General features: G+C 36.7%; 1 long non-coding RNA gene across 1 annotated transcript in view; it reads left to right on the top strand.

The window, feature by feature from the left end:
* The window catches only part of LOC147365813 (uncharacterized), a 277,541-nt gene that overhangs the window by 263,463 nt on the left and 469 nt on the right, over positions 1 to 13,609 (top strand). Inside the window, exon 3 of the long non-coding RNA XR_015132807.1 lies at positions 5,219 to 5,284. This is a non-coding gene — a long non-coding RNA (uncharacterized LOC147365813). The remainder of the gene's footprint in view (positions 1 to 5,218; positions 5,285 to 13,609) is intronic.

Here is a 13,609-nt window from a genome sequence, read left to right as displayed (position 1 = left end):
ATGATTGGCTATAAGCAATGAATCAACACTTTGCTGCACATCCAAACGTATATGAAATGCAAACTCTACAAAACTATTTCACTGAGTTAGAGGGTGCCACATGATTTGAAATCATTATTTTAATAAAATTATGGGCTATGAGTTACTATTCATTGGAGGGTATTTTATTAAAAACCATTAATAATAAAATCAGTGCATCATCAAATTAACAATTTTTATGTGTATCATTAATTTGGTTAATACTCAAACTGTTCTTTCTAAGACTATATGATTATGGGAAATAAAAACATAATAAAAGTTCTCATGGGAATTAGAAAACTGGTCCAAGTTAACCTATTATAGTTTTGTTTTTACAAGTGTTTTTGCTGTTTGGAGAAGTATAATATGTCACTCATTTTGAGCAAACCTAAACCCATGTTAACCTCCAAATGGAAATGAAGTGTTCTCTCTTAAGGATGTCGGTTTAAACTATATCTCAGCACTGTAAATTGAAGTTTTTTTTTTTTTCTGATTATTTAACTTGAAGTGCCTAGTAATATTTGTAACAATATTCATAACAAAACTATCCTCTATGACATGTGTCTCATTCACCAGATACTATGCTAAGTGCTTTTCATATATTGTGTTTAATTTAGCACCCTATGAGTACGTGTTATCCTTTTTAAGTACATCAGAAAACTTGGATTTGAGGTATTAAACACTGTGCCTTAGGATGTTAAGTTCAGCAATTGACTTTTTTTTTTTTTAAAGCACACTGTTAATAATTATAACTGTCCCCACTTAATATACCAACATGTAGTTTGACCTAGATTTAGTGACAAAAAGGCAAATTAATTTATATTATATTTGGTTAAGGAATAGAAGGTAAGCAATCCATGAATGAAGTTGAACTTTTCCACTTAATTATATCTGATAAAAAAAATCACAGCTTCATTCTGTCTTAGGTAAAATGATTGACCACCAGGCTTTCCTGGTGGCTCAGACAGTAAAGAATTTGCCTGCAATGCGAGAAACCTAGGTTCAATCCCTGGGTTGGGAAGATCCCCTGGAGAAGGGAAAGATTACCCTTCTAGTATTTTTGCCGGGAGAATTCCATGGACAGAGGAGTCTGGCAGGCTACAGTCCATGGGGTAGCAGAGTCGATACAACTGAGCAACTTTCACTGTAATCTTTCTGACATCTAATACATAGATCCAAAATGATCACATTAATGATTATTAAGTTATAATTGTTTTATATTTGAAACATCTGTAAATAATTTCAGGGGCATTTCTAAGTCAAAGGTTATGCACAAAAGGATTGAAAATTGATTATCTCTACAGCATCTCCTAATAAAATGCAAATTCAGTTAATAATTAAGATTTATTAATAGTTTTGAGATTTAAACTCCCTCAAATATTCCTTCAAAGCCTTGAAATCTTAGATTATGAATAATGTGGTGGCTAAGTTTTAAACTGATTACCCATTTTCTTAAAGGTAGGTCCCTTCTTTTTCTCTAAATCTCTTCAAAATTTGCCTTTGGAAACCCCACTTATCATTCAGTTTACAGATGATTCTTGTGATGGATAGTTCAGTAACACAAATATCTTTAGAGGCATTGCTTGCATGGATGCACATTTTAAATCCTAACCTCATGTTCTTTCAAGCACTGTGTTTTCTTTTAGAAGACTAGGTACAGAAAAGTTCTATTCAAGCATTTCAATAACACAATATATCTTTAAGAAAAAACTCACCTTTTAGAGATTTCTTTTCTCTCCTCTCTCACTGAATCTTCCCATAATATCCATCTTTCCTCCACTTTCCATCTAAATCACTCAATCACCTATATTAAAAAACAAACAAACAATGACTAGATTTTTCCAGGCAGAAGAAGAAGAGCCCTTGCTTTCCTCCAAAGGGCAGATGCTAAGTTTTCCACCTTTGCTCCTAGGCCACCAGGAGTTCCATTACCTTTAGTATTGGGTACATAAACACAGTCAGGGGCAGGAGAGTATCTGACCTATAGAAACTTTAACATAATGTGTGAAAAATCAAACCGCTCTGCCTCATAGCTGCTTCTCAAAAACAGAAAGTTGCATAGTCCTGTCTGGCTCTTTGAGATCCCATGGATGATAGCCCGCCAGGCTCCTCTGTCCATGGAATTCTCCAGGGAAGAGTCCTGGAGTGAGTTGCCATTTCCTTCTCCAGGGGATCTTCCTGACTCAGGGATTGAACCTGGGTCTCCTGCATTGCAGGCAGATTCTTAACCAACTGAGCTACTAGGGAAGCCCTGCTCCATGTATGGGTTGGCCAAAAGTTTGTTTGGCTTTTTTCATACCATCTTACAGAAAAATTTACATCAACTTTTTTTGACCAACCTAATATTTGGTATTACTCTTCTATAGTTTTAATTGATGTTAATATCTATACTACAGTTTACATAATAAGCACTTAGAATAAGAATGTCATACATGTGCTCAGTTGCTCAGTCATATCCGACTCTTTGCAACCCCACGAACTGTAGCCCTCCAGGCTCCTTTGTCCATGGGATTTTCCAGGCAGGGATACTGGAATAGGTTGCTATTTCCTTCTCCAAGGCATGAAGAGCATATATTTTCTTTTAAAATATAGAGTATTTAATAAGTGTGCTGCAGCTGCTGCTAAGATGCTTCAGTCATGTCCGACTCTGTGACGCCATAGGTGGTAGCCCACCAGGCTCCACCGTCCCTGGGATTCTCCAGGCAAGATCACTGGAGTGGGTTGCCATTGCCTTCTCCATAATAAGTGTGCATTCAGCAATTATTGAATTGAGCTATTGATAAACTGAGCAAACTTTTTCATGATTATTTCAATTTCCATAACTCTTGGTTACAATTTTTTCTATTGAAAAAAATTTACTCTACTTAGAATACAACTACTTCAGGATATTTACATGATAAGCACCTAACAACTCAGTTTATACTGATTCATTTAAAAGTACTGAAAGAGATTTGCCAAGAGCTGATCTAGCGGGAACACTTCCTTCCATATTAGAACATTGTTGTAGGCAACACAGATGGCATTCTTTTCAGCCCCCAAAACTTTTACTTTAGAAATGTACCTGTGCTATGAAGAAATCATTCTTTCAGCATTGCTTCTAGCTTCCATTCCCCAAAGCATCAAGTACAAATGCTGTTTTTATTTCCTACAAACAGAAAGTGATTTGTTTTACATGATTGCCAGGAGCAAGATAAAAATTTATCTTGCAAAGCAAGTTTTAGTTCAGGTGCCAAATGTAAAGCAAATGCAATCATTTTTCACTACAGATACTTTCAAACAAATTTGGAATAGAAAACATTCTAGTGTTCCCCAAAATGTGCACATACAAAAAAAGTATTAGATACTCAGTGCCCTAGAAGGAGGTCATTTTTCTTATCTGTCAAATAGATTAAAGACTGTGGACTCTATTTTATGGGTTTTTATAGAAATTAACACATGGACAACAAAACAGACTGGACATAGACATCTAGTTGGCAGACATAAGAATTTTAAGGAGAAGAAATGACAACGGGGAGATTATCAGACTATAAATTTCTGGTGTAGAGAGAAGAATTTATTAATTACATGCAATTCATCAGGCAGATATTTTTAAGCCCCTGTTAATCTTGCATTTCTATAGCTGCTTCACCCCAGATGGAGAATCCTGAGATGCAGTTCTTCATGTGGATGCTAGGAGGATGATTCCTCAAGAATAACCAATTAGATGCACTCAATACCAAGCAGTATCAGGAATTCATCTTCTTGAATTTAATTTCTTCCCCCCTTGGAGCTTCCTCTCTTTTCCTCTTTCTTCTTCTGTGTGATTATACTAATTATTATCAGTATATAAAATTTGGTTTCAGTTTCTGTTTTTTAGGAACACTTAATTACACAAGAAGAACATGTCAGTGAGTATGAGAGAGTTGTGAATGACATAATAGGAGGGTTTAGAAGAAGAGTTCTTTCCCTAGGTTCAGTATCTAGGTTTGTCAGGAAAGTGACGAGGAGGTAACAGGGTTTTAGGTTTTATTTTGAAAGGTGGATATATAATTCTGACAGATGAAGGTGAGTATCACTGGCTAAATGATAGTTCAGGCAAAAGTGTGCCTAAGAGAGATTCTTTAAGAGAAAGCTGAAAGTAAGGGTAGTGAATCAGATCATTGAGAATCTTGAATATGACAGACACCCAATGCTGGATAATCATATGCTGTTCTTCCATGGTACCACACTTAAAATCATGTCAACAGGAAGCCAGAGCCACCTGGAACAAATAGATTATGAGAGTGGCTGTGGTTAAGAAAACACAAATTGTATTTTGCAAATTTCCTACAGAGAATTCTGGAATCTAGCCTCAGGTATTCTAATTCAGTAAGCCTGGGGAGGTGCCTCAAGCCTTCATTTCAATTAAGTTCTCAAATGCTGTTGATATGTCTGTTCAGGGACTGCACTTTGAGTAGCCTTGGTATAGAAGAGGTCCACACTTTCAATATACCAGTCCTAAATAGAAGCAACTCAGACCTGTGTGTTTCTAAATACAGACTATGTCATCTTTAGCCATCCTTGAAGTGCTTTCTGGGTATATGTGCATTTCAGATGGGTTGACATTTATATTTTATTGTGCACAACTCTGTAGCTGATGCTAATAGAAAAACATCACCAGCTAAATCTGAAATTAAGCTCTTGTAATTAACTCTTTCTACAGAGATCATTTTCCTGCAGAGATAAGGCAAAGAAAAGAAGTTTTGATGACAGGGAGCATCCATATACACATAAGAAAGATCATGCTATAAGAAAGTAATATGCTTGTGCTTAGTCACTCAGTCATGTCTGCCTCTTTGCGAACCCATGGACTGTAGCCCACCAGGCTCCTCTGTCCATGGAAATTTCCCAGGCAAGAACACTGGAGTGGGTTGTCATGTCCTTCTCCAAGGGATCTTCCCAACCCATGGATCGAACCTAGGTCTCCCACATTGAAGGTGGATTCTTTACTGTCTGAGCCACCAGGGGAGCCCCAAAATGTTTCTCACTACATGAGAAAGTAATGGGGACCCTCAGATATTACAGATAGACTTATCTTCCTGTTGTAACCTTCCTGACAGTCTGCACTGGATATACTTAGACAAGAGAGTGATCAGTCTTTGAGTAGCTTACAAACAAAAAGAAGTGGCAGAGTATTACAAATGTAATCTAGAGTTCACCCACTGATCTCTTTCATTTCTAGGTCCTTTTCTGAGTACTGTACCTCCAGAGGGAACAGGATGGGGTAAAGGAAGCCATGTGGTGTAAGGTATCATTAAGGGAACTTGGGATGTTTATTTTGCAAAAAAAGATCCATTGTATGAGTGGGTGTTGAACATAGCAAGTGCCATTTTCTTAAAAAGTTGCTATATAAGACCCCGGGAGGAAAATAAAATGAAAAAAGGATAATGAGGAAATGAAACAATCTGGATCCAATATTACAATAGCTGTCCACATGGAATATGCTGGTTGGAGAAAAAGAAAGCTCTCCATTACTAGAGTTGGTCAAAACTAGTCAGGGTAGCAGCCTATTAGTTAGAAATGCATTTTGTAAAGGTTTGGGAAATCCTTTGCTACTAATTCGAAGATGACAGGAAAAAGAGCTTTTTTTTCCTTATAGGATATTTGTGTGAATTTCAGGAGATCTGAATTTATAGGTGAATATTCTGTTTTGTTCAAAATAGTAGAGAGACCCCACAGATCAGTGATCTAAAGTTAGTATGGGAACAAAAAGAGCATTCTCCTGACAGGGCACTGAAGCTACATTCAACACAGCAGGGTCCCCATGAACACTTAAAGTCCTCAGTGGGAAGTGGTCATCTTATTGCAATCTGGGTGTGCTTGTAATTATCAGGTCTTTTCCATGCTGTGTCCTGGACTTTAAAGAGAAATTAGTTGATGGCCTAATGTGTGAGAACAGAAAAAGAAAGTCTTTTCTGTTGCGCTGAGTTAAGAATAAATGAAGCTTCATGTTTCCTGTTTTGTCTATTAACTTACAGTCAAAGAGTACTGTTAAGTTTTCTCAACCAGAATGTGAACTATTTAGAAAGGGTGTAATTGATGGCTTCATTAGAGTAAAATCATTTAACTTGGTGCTCTTGAGAATTCCTCATTTGATACTCTCAGTAGTATAGCTTTTGGTAGGGAATTATGGAAACTAGCATAGAAATCAAAAACTTTGTAACAGACTTGAAGTATATCTTTAATGGGCTAATCAAAGGCTGCTGAAAGAATTAATGAGCTTGAAGATATATGTCAACAATAAAGTGAAAGTCAAATGGAAAAAAATGAAGCAAAATATCCAAGGACTTTGGGACAATACAAAAAGGAATATAGTGATACCTTATTTTATTGTACTTCACTTTATTGCAGTTTACAGATCTTATATTTTTTACAAACTGAAGATCTGAGGCATTCCTGCAGGGAGCAAGTCTAGCAGTGCCATTTTTCCAACAGCATTTTCTCACTTCATGTCTCTATGTCACATTTTTGTAATTCTCTCAGTATTTCAATTTTTTCCATTATCATTATATTAATCATGGTGATCTGTGGTCAGCAGTCTTTGGTGTTACTATTAAAATAGTTTTGGGCCACCACAGACTATGTCCATTTAAGACTGCGAACTTAATCAATAAATGTTATGTGTGTTCTGACGGCTTCACCCACCAGCCATTTCCCCATCTAACTCCCTCTGCTTTGGCCTCCCTAGTCCCCGAGACATGACAGTATTGAAATCAAGCCAATTACTAACCCTACAATCGCCTGTAAGTGTTCAAGGGAAAGAAAGAGTTGAACATCTCTCACTTTAAATAAAAGCTAGAAATGATTACGCTTAGTGAGGTCACATGTCAAAAACTCAGATAGACCAAAAGGTAGGCCTCTTGTACCAAACAGCCAAGTTGTGAAGCAAAGGTAACGTTCTTGAAGGAAATAAAAAGTGCTGACATAAGTGACAAAATTTTCTTTATTTGTTTTAGATTTAGGTATTTTATGTATTCTTAATTAAAAAAAAAAAAAAAAAACCCTTAATCTAGTCCTTATTGACTTCTTACTATACAATCCCTTATGTTCTGATACTATCACTACAGGAGGAAAACAGGCACTGTCTTTTTAACAGATTTTCTTACCATGGGTTTACAGGTAAATTGAATACTACAAAATAAACTAATTCAGTGGTCACCATGTACCTGGAAGTCTACTTATTATCTGGTTATCCATGGTCTCTAGATAATCAACAAAAGATATTAATTCATAGTTAATGAATATTTTTCACTCTAATGAAGCCTGTGTATAAAAGATTGAATTTGGACAAATTACATACATTTTTGCTTTGTTAAAGTGATGTAGATTTGTTAAATGGATACAATTCTGTAAATCTATATTTATGTGAAAATTTTTTTTGCCTTCTAGCAGATTCATTTATCTTTTAAAATAAATTTTTAAATTGCTCAGGTAGATTTCTTTTTGATTAGAAAACATATATAATGTGAAAGACATTTACTACCATGGTACAAGAAGAATAACAAACACAATCAAATATAGTGTTTTTTATGAAGCTATCAAAGAGCAGTGATGAACTAAACCGTAGGGAGAAAGTGCCCCTGTTAGACAAGCAAAGAGTAGCAACAGTTTTCATAACTAGGCTTGAGCAGCCAACCTCAATGCCAGAGGTCAGAGGAACAGATTTACCATCAATGGAAATACATTGAGAGACAAAGAGGAACCAAATGAGAATATGGCGAGCTAACAGAATGGATTGGAATTTGGAAAGTCACACATGTGAAAGGACATTTTCAGCCCCTACTTTCTTCACTTCATCAGGCCCCCAAGTAGTTTTCTAAGAAAGCCCCAGTGGATGGAGTCCTGATAGCTGAGAGAACCTGTGGAGTTTCCACATTTGCATGATGCTTGTATCCATGAATCCTGCTAGGGATGAAAACCAATTACCTGAAGCTTTGGCCTGATACCCTCCCGGCTCTAATACCAACAATGAAAAAGTACTTCCCACACCCTCAGCATCAATGGTGTGGGAAATGAGAGTAGGGCCAAGAGGGACAAACTCAGCTTAATGACAGGTCAGCCTCACCTCAGTTTGATTTTTGGAGGAATATGATAATCAATCACCATTCTAGCCACCAGACAAAGAAAAAGGCTTGCTTTCAGTATCTTGGAAAGGTAAAACAAATCTTAATAAAAATATATTAGTGCTCAATCTCTTCTCTTCTTCATAAACTGAGTAGAACGTAATTAAAAAAATGAGTTTTTTTAAAAAAGTAAACATGTGACCCATAAACAAGAGGAAAAGTAGCCAACAGAAGCAGACCTACAGATAATCCAGACACTCCAATAACTTAAAAGCAACTATTAATATTTTATATGTTAAATAATTTATAGGAGAAGATGGATAAAATAAGTGAAAAAAGAAAAAAATTTCAGTAGAGAGGTGAAAACTTAAACAGAAGCTGTTTCATTAAGTTCTATTGTTTATTTTTTTTAAATATTCTCTTTAGGTTTAATTATTTTGCTAACTTGCCTATGTTTATATCATTGATTTTAATCAGTTTTCCTAATATATTATGTAAGGCTAATAATTTTATTTTTTAATATTTATTTTCAATTGCTTGATGATTGGTTTATAACATTGGTTTGATTTCTGTCCTACACCAACATGAACAACCATAGGTGTACGTATGTCCCCTCCCTCTCACCTCCCACCCAGTTGCACCCCTCTAGACTATTACCAAGCCCCATTTTGAGTTCCCTGAGTCATACAGCAAATTCCATTGGCTATCTATTTATATATGTTACTGTATTTGCTTCCACAATACTCTCTCCATTTATCTCACCCTTTCCCTCTTCTTCCCTACCCTTGTCTGAAGTCTGTTCTCTATGTCTGTGTCTCCATTGCTGCTCTGCAAACAGATTCATCAGTACCATCCTTCTAGATTCCATATACATGAGTTTTATACGATATTTGTTTTTCTCTTTCTGACTTATTTCACTCCGTATAATAGGCTCTGGGTTCATCCACCTCATTAGAAATGACTCAAATGTGTTCCTTTTTATGGCTGATTATTATTCCATTGTATAAATGTACCACAGCTTCTTTACCTACTCATCTGTCAATCATCATTAAGGTTGCTTCCATGTCTTGGTTATTGTAAATAGTGCTTCAGTGAACATCGGGGTACATGTGTCTTTTTCAGTTTTGGTTTCTTCAGGTACATTAATAATTTTCTTTTTCTAGTGTCATTTATAATTTCTTTTTGATCCATAATGAAGTAAAAGTCACTCAGTCGTGTCTAACTCTTTGCGACTCCATGGACTGTCCATGGAATTCTCCAGGCCAGAATACTGGAGTGGGTAGCCTTTCCCTTCTCCAGGGGATTTTCCCAACCCAGGGATCAAACCCAGGTCTCCCGCATTGCAGGCGGATTCTTTACAAGCTGAGCCACAAGGGAAGCCCATAGGGTATCAGAAATAGGTTTCTTAATATTTAAGCTCAGTGATTTCTTTTCACATTTTAACTTATTTGCAGTATAGTCAAAGAACATGAACTGGATGATAATAATACTTTGAGATTTATTGAGATATTAAGATTTAATATTTGGTAACCATTCACAAATATTCTATGGGATCTTGAAAAATATGTTACACGTGAGTTTCTGCCATTTTTGAACGCAATGATTTGTATATATCAGCTATTTTGCTTTTGCTAATTTTTTGTTCAAATATTTTATAATCTTAATTTCTTCTTGATTTTTCTATCAGTGTAATAGAATCTCCCACTATGATTATGGATTTATCTATTTCTTCTTTTATTTCAGCTTATCAAATTTAATGTAACAATTATAAAATGAGAAGTAAATAATGATATATTTGGTTTAAATGTAACATTTTAATCACTTGCTATACATACTCTGTGTACTTATCATTTCATTTTTTGCCTTCCTTTGGATTGATTTTTATTAATCTACAACCTTCCCACTCTTAGCTCTGTAAATATTCACTCTTGCACTGTTGTTTAGTATTATTCTAGAAATTGCAATATACATCATACAATAACAAATAAGAGTATAATATAAAGCAGCACTTTCTTTCAAGACAATTTTTAGAGCAGTTTTTTAGGTGACAGCAAAATTGAGAGAAAAATATAGAGATTTCCCGTATACCCCTTGCCCTCTGTACCAACATTATCAAAAATCCCCCACCAGAGTGATATATTTTCTACAACTGATAAACTCACACTGACACATCACAATCACCTAAAGTTCATAGCTTACCTTATAGGTCACTCTCGGTGTTATACACTCTATAAGTTTGAAGATATAATAATATATATCCATTATCATAGTATCATTCAGAGTATTTCTACTACTTTAAAAAAATCCTCTGTGCTCTGTGTATGCATCCCTTTCAGTATCCTTCAGCCTCTGGCAACCACTGATTTTTTATTGTCTCCATAGTTTTACCTTTTTCAAAATGTAGTAGAAATTGTGCAGTGTATAATTAAAGTGGTACTTCTAATTCATCCAAGAAAGTGCAAAGTTGAATTCTTTAACTCAATTTTTATCCCTGCTGATCTGCCAGCTTTTGTGGTGTATTTTAACTGTATCATGGCAGACACTATAGTGTGTCATCCAGATCCCCCTTCACTGAAGGACTTTCTGCCCCATCTGCATGGCAGCCTTATGATGTTACCCTCTTCTAGGATTGCCTCAACTGCATGGAGCCACCTCACACCAGGTCACACTTCTTTCTGGGTCAGCCTTCATCTAATAACTGATGCGGGACAGTAAAGATCTAGCCAACTTGAGGCATCTCTGAAGGTTGATTTCTATTCCAAAGCTCTTTGTGGAGTAAAGCTATTCAAGTAATAAACAACTTGCAGCTTCCTTTCCAGATGTATGTTATCTTTTCCAGAGCATGGCTTTGGGGACATTATATGGAACTATTAATTTGGCTAATATGTTTTCTTTCATCCCTATTAGAAAAGAAGATAAGACACATTTCATACTTACATGGAAACAGATTTAAATTTTGCCCCAGAGTATGTTAATAATCTCCCTGTATTAGTTATAATATAGTCCAAGAAGCTCTGGAGTGAATGAATATTGTGTACAATATTACACCAATCTACTACATTGATAATATCATGGTAATTGAACTAGATGAGCCAAAAAGGGCTAGTATGTTGGAGGCCTTGGCAAGAAACCTTTTCCTAAGGTCTTCTACATTCTGTATGTCTTACCACCAAGATACTGACTGCCCATTGCTCTGGACTATCTTTTCAAGTATGTTTTACCCTCAATAACCTTGGAAAATAAAGATAGTATCTTTCTCAAGAGCAAAAGGCAGGCATAAGTGAAAAGGAAAGTCACTCAGTCATGTCTGACTCTTTGCAACCCCATGGACTTGAATTTTCTCTTAGTTTTCTTTTACATGAAAATACTTTGCTGTTGTTCCTTGGTCTCTAAGTTATGCCCAGCTCTTTTTACCCCATCGACTGTAGGTTGTCAGGGTGCTCTGTCCATGGAATTCTCCAGGCCAGAATACTGGAGTGGGTAGCCTTTCCCTTCTCCAGGGGATCTTTCCAACCCAGGGATCGAACCCAGGTGTCCCAAATTGCAGGCGAATTCCTTACCAGCTGAGCCACAGGGAAGCCCCAAGAATACTGGAGTGGGTAGCCTATCCCTTCTCTAGCAGATCTTCTCAACCCAGGAACCAAACTGGGGTCTCCTATATTGTAGGTGGATTCTTTACCAACTGAGCTATCAGCAAAGCCCAATAAAATATTTGGCTTCCCTCAACTCAGTGTTTCTTTCCTGTAACACAAATTACTGCTTGTATAGGTGTCCAGCTCGTGACCATTTTCATGTTACCTATGGAAACTGGAGTTTAGGAAGCCAGTGCAAAAATGGGGATACTCTGGTTACTGCTATTGCTATGAGTAATAAATTGCAAGTCATAGAGGTAATAAAAGGATTTTCATATATTCTGCCAGCAGAATATATTCATCAGACTGTTGCAGACTAACTAACTTGTAAGTAGTGCAAAATTCAAGACCTTACACTGTTCTTGACAGGATGGAAAATAAATGTTACCAAGATAATAGGTCCAGACTGTTACACAGGCAACCCTGTCAGTTGAGCCATGAGACCAGGCAGATAATATTATTTTAGAGATAACAATAGTGGAAGAGTGGCTCAGAGGTTAAAGCGTCTGCCTGCAGTGCAGGAGACCTGGATTCGATCCCTGGGTCTGGAAGATCCCCTGGAGAAGGAAATGGCAACCCACTCCAGTATTCTTGCCTGAAGAATCCCATGGATGGAGGAGCCTGGTGGGCTAGTCTATGGGGTTGCAAAGAGTCGGACACAACTGAGCGACTTCACTTCACTTTACAACATAGACCCATAGGTTTCAAAGCAAGGCCATGCCATCTGCTTAAGAGAATGCTATGCCTTTCATAATATGAGTCCTTATGTACAACACGGCCACTGTAGATGTAAAGTGTCTGACATGGGACACTGGTAGGCATGTGATCATAACTTCCTACTACGAGCCAGATTCTGTAAGAACCATCAAGTCATGCAATCTTGCATTAAGCAGATCTAGCAATGATCACTGTTATAAGGTAGAAACAGTACACCTGTGAATAAGAATAAGCAGGATTAGAGTATATAATCAAGTTGTATGGGAAGTTGTCAGACCCACATGCCATGCACTACTCTTGCATTTGTACCTCTCTCTCAGCTCACACCTGTGTTGTGTGAGGGATTTATTGCAAGGAAATGGCAGAGAAAGGAAACGTTTGAGCTTAGTTATGAATAAGTTGTCTCAGTATGTGAGTGGGAGCTGAAAATAGATGGCAGTCATACTGTACATCCACCCAAGAGTAGTTCTGAAAGACAATGGTGAAGAAGCATCCTGCTGAAGATCAGAGCTAGGGTTGTTTCATCTAGTCATCAAATCTATAGGAAAAGACAAGTTATCTGAGGTCAGAATATATTCAGATTCTGAGCTTGGATTAGATTAAAGTGAGAGGTACTTCAGGTACAAAGTTTAAGGAGTCACTTCTCAGGGTTGTGCACATGCTTAATCCTTGATTTACCATGATCTCTTCAGAAGATCAATAACCATTAGTTGGAAAGTTGACTACACTGAACCAATTAAAGATGTAGCTAATGTGCCAGTTTGAAGGTATTATTTTATGAGAATGGAATACACTCCAGGTATAGTATGCAATTTGATTTAAAATTCTACATGTACTTTCACCATGGTAGTGTTCCCAATATGAATAATTCTTAGGAATAGAGATCAGGAATTACCAGTAAGAGTGACCAGCTTGAGGGAACTTGTGCATAGACCTCTAAACTCTACTAGATTAGAAATCTCACTTTCCAAGGAGGGAAAAAGAATTGACAGTTGTAAGGGTCTGCTTCATCAGCTGAAAGAAACCATTGAGTTTAGCAGACATCCTAGCTGTAGATGAGGGATCTAAACTGGATAGTGAAGAAGAGGTATAATGAATATCAGTCCTGACCCTGAGATGCTGTCACAGTGAGAACTATTTTTCCACTATTTTTCTTTTATG

Source organism: Bos grunniens, chromosome 9, assembly GCF_055505025.1.
Source record: "Bos grunniens cultivar Pamir isolate PY7600 chromosome 9, Bosgru_T2T1.0, whole genome shotgun sequence".
NCBI classification, from domain to species: domain Eukaryota; kingdom Metazoa; phylum Chordata; class Mammalia; order Artiodactyla; family Bovidae; genus Bos; species Bos grunniens.
The sequence above is the reverse complement of the archived record's forward strand: the minus strand, read 5'-3'. Positions and strand labels throughout refer to the sequence as shown.